The sequence below is a fragment of the Austrofundulus limnaeus genome, unplaced genomic scaffold (genome assembly GCF_001266775.1).
Source record: "Austrofundulus limnaeus strain Quisiro unplaced genomic scaffold, Austrofundulus_limnaeus-1.0 Scaffold2392, whole genome shotgun sequence".
Classification (NCBI taxonomy): domain Eukaryota; kingdom Metazoa; phylum Chordata; class Actinopteri; order Cyprinodontiformes; family Rivulidae; genus Austrofundulus; species Austrofundulus limnaeus.
Genome location: NW_013954794.1, coordinates 11,391 through 15,072, shown reverse-complemented (window position 1 = coordinate 15,072; position 3,682 = coordinate 11,391). Strand labels below are relative to the sequence as shown.

The 3,682-nt window shown below is 47.3% G+C and overlaps 1 pseudogene; it reads left to right on the top strand.

Annotated features, from left to right (window-relative positions):
* The first annotated feature begins 1,540 nt into the window (after positions 1-1,540).
* LOC106510911 (adenosine receptor A2a pseudogene) lies at positions 1,541-2,653 on the top strand (annotated as a pseudogene).
* The last annotated feature ends 1,029 nt before the right edge of the window (positions 2,654-3,682 follow it).

The following is a 3,682-nucleotide window of genomic DNA, read 5'->3' as shown; positions in this document are numbered from 1 at the left end:
GGATTTGAAAAAATCGTATTTGTCTCGTTCAGACTGTCATAAAAAAATCGGATTTGGGTCGGATTTGCCTGCAGTGTGAACGTAGCCACTGATTCCGTGCACCGGACAAGGTGCCCTCTTTTTCCATTTAAGCACCTCCCCGAAAATGTCTGTGCATGCTACTGGTTTCTTAGCATGTTAAGGGGGCATGGCCAGGCATCAAAAAGGATCTTCACGCCAACATATTCGAAACGCTATAACTTTTACAAAGAATGTCTGAATTACAACAAAGTAACTGTGAGTCATCCCTGGGGAATGCCCTACGATACGATGTGGTCATATGCTGACATCATCGTAGCCCTGCCCCTTGAGGACAGGAAGTGATCTTTTTTTGCTTGGAAAGGTCCATCTCTGACCAGCTTGACCCAATCACCATAACATTGTGTCAGAACACAGATAACAAGTTGGTCTAACTTGGTTTGAAACATCAAGACCTTTGGCTGGAAGGATGGTCATGGCGGCGTGGCAAAGTCAGGCGTCACATCGTTGAATTACGTTTGGCTCTAAAATCCAMAAATTTTAACCAAGCTGTACCAAATCAACCACGATCGATCCTTATCCAGTCCCCAACAGGAATGTGGTGTAACATTTGGTGGGCGTGGCCTAATTACTCCATAGCGCCCCCTACAATATGTAAAAAAATCAGCCCCAAGCCATGCTTTGACTGACAGTTATGAAATTAAGCAAGTATGTGTAATGTATCAGTACCTACAAAAAAGCCTCTTGGAGCCATGTTCCAAACGCCACAGGACGTCGGCCATCTTGGATCCAAGCTGCCATACTTTGTCCCTTTTCCTGCATAGGTATCTGATCAAACTCCTCCTACAGCTTTTAAGTTACAGACTTCAAAATCACTCAACACAGTCTTAAGGCATTGAACATCAAACAATATCAAATGATTTTTGCTACTGCGACACGTGGGCGTGGCCAAGCCTCAGAAACTGATCTTTCGCCATGAAACATCAAGGTTCAATAACTTCCACTTAGAAGGTCAAAGCTGCATGATCATTTCTGTGTGTCATACCAGACTAGCACTCATCCCACCCACATAGTCATTTGGTAACATCACCTTAGCCCCGCTCTCTCAAAACAGGAAGTGAATTATTTACCTGCTGGATGTTCATCTTTTACACTGTGACTGTTACAGAATTCTTCCTACGTCTGGTGACACAACTAGTTGATGCTGCATGCTTATCTCAACACTGACTGTTGGTTGGATAGAGTGGACGTGACCAAGTGGCGAATGATGATGTCTCGCTGTTTGCATACATTTGGCTGTAAATCACACATACATGATCCGATATGCTCCAAACTGCAAATATATGACCTTTGTTAAGCTCTGAAGAAGCCAATAGGATTATATTGAAGTTTGAGTCAACAGTGCCACCTAGAATATATGAACAATTAAAACTCACTGACACCTGATCCAATATGCACCAGATTTTGTGTGTGTCATCAAATTGGGGTAATGCAATCTCTCCCGTAGTTGCCACATGGCGGAAGCGGAGCTCAAGCTGCGAGGGCCGCCAACGCTGCTTGCAGATTTAATTTTTTTAGGAAAACCATGGCAAACGCTGCTGAATCCAACTTCTCTGATCTGTTTACCTCCTCCTCCTCGAATTTCACCTATTCCTCCTCCTCTTCGTCACCTCGGACTGCACACATGGTTTTCCCCAATGTGCCGTATGAGACGGCTGAGCTCATTATCACCTTCTTATCCGCGGCGGACAATCTGCTCGTGTGCACTGCCGTGGGGCTCAACCGAAAATTGTGCACCGTCACMAACTACTTCCTGGTGTCCCTGGCGGTCGCCGACATCTGCGTCGGCGCTGTGGCCATCCCCTGTGCCATCCTGACAGACGCCGGCCTGCCGCGCCACCGCCTCCACCTGTGCCTGCTCATGCTGAGCATCCTGATCACACTCACTCAGAGCTCCATCTTCAGCCTGCTGGCCGTGGCCATGGAGTGCTACATCGCCATCTTCATGCTCTTCCGCTACAAYGTCCTGGTGATGCCTCGCAACGCCACACTGGTGATCCTCGCCACGTGGCTGCTGGCCTTCCTCATCGGCCTCGTGCCTCTGATGGGCTGGCACAAAGTGCCGCCCGCCTCTAGCGACTGCCTCTTCGTCCTGGTGGTGGACATGACCGACATGGTTTACTTCAACTTCTTCGCCTGCGTTTTGGTGCCGCTGCTCGTCATGTTCCTCATCTACGCCCACATCTTCGTCATGGTCCGGCGGCAGGGGCAGCGCGTCGGGCCCGAGCAGAGCGGGCGAGGCGGTGAGCGGCAGATAGGGGCCAGGGTGCGAAAGGAGACCAAGACAGCTGCGTCCCTCTTCCTGGTGACTTTTCTCTTCGCTGCCWGCTTCATCTCCCTCCATGTCATCAACTGCTTCCTGCTGCTCTGCCCGCGCTGCTCTGTGCCGCTGGAGCTGCTGCTCGCTGCCATCATCCTGTCGCACGCAAACTCCGCCGTCAACCCGTTCCTGTACGTGTACACCATGACGGCATTCAGGGACACGTTCAAGGCGATCGTTTTGTGCTGCAGGTTGGTTCCGAACTGGAAAAACAACGGTGAGGAAACAAACCCTTGAACTAAACGTTTGTCAGGGTTCCCACACCTTGGTCAACATCAAATTCAAGGACCTTTCAAGGACTTTCCGATACCAATTTCCTCAAATTCAAGAACCATGCGTGATGCCAATTACCTACTGCTACCGCAGAATGTTACAAATAAACAGGTTTACTATCATGTAAATTCAATGAAAAACTGAACAACATAGAAGTTGAGTCAGAATCATTGGGCCTCATGCAAGAACCGTTCGTACGCACTGATTTGTTCTTAAGTTGTGTGTACGAGTGATTTAGGAGAATTTGTGGCATTCACCTATGTTTTCGTATTCTATGATTTTTTTCAGATACGAACAAAATTCACGAGTGGTCCAGACCTGTCGTATATTTTACGAGCAGTCAGTCTGCTGTTATCCAGACGGGTTTTCCTCCCTAATAACTTTATATTTTGTTAGTTTGAAGATAGTTTGAGTTGAAAATAAATCACACTCTATGATTATCTTGACAATAGGCTATTCTGCTTGAATTAGAGTTATAATTTTAAATGTAATAATTTAGACCAACAATATAAATTGTCCATCCGCCTGTTTTCTGCCGCTTATCCGGGATCAGATCGCAGGGGCAGCAGTTGAGAGACCCCGCTCTCCCCAGCGACACCCTCCAAGTCCTGGGGAACTCCGAGACGTTCCCAAGCCAGAGGGGATACATAATCCCTCCAGTGACTCCTAGATTTTCTCCAAAGTGCCAGACATATTTTGAAAACATTTTAAAATGCTTATTTCAGACCCGCATCTGAGACCACCTGCGACCGCGAGGGGGTGGGGGTGGTGGTAGTGTGTGTGTGTGTGTGTGTGTGGGGGGGTTACGGTGCGCAACGGTGTAGCTTCTGAATAAATAAAAATGATTTAACACAGTTGTTTACATTTTTAGCAGCTCTTTTTATTCCACAGCTGACCTGCTAAAAATGACAGATTTTCTTTTCTGGATCTCTGACAGCAGGACTTCAATCTCTGAACTCGTAAAGTTCTTCTTTTTAGTTTACGCTGTCATTTTTCCTGAATGGACACTTC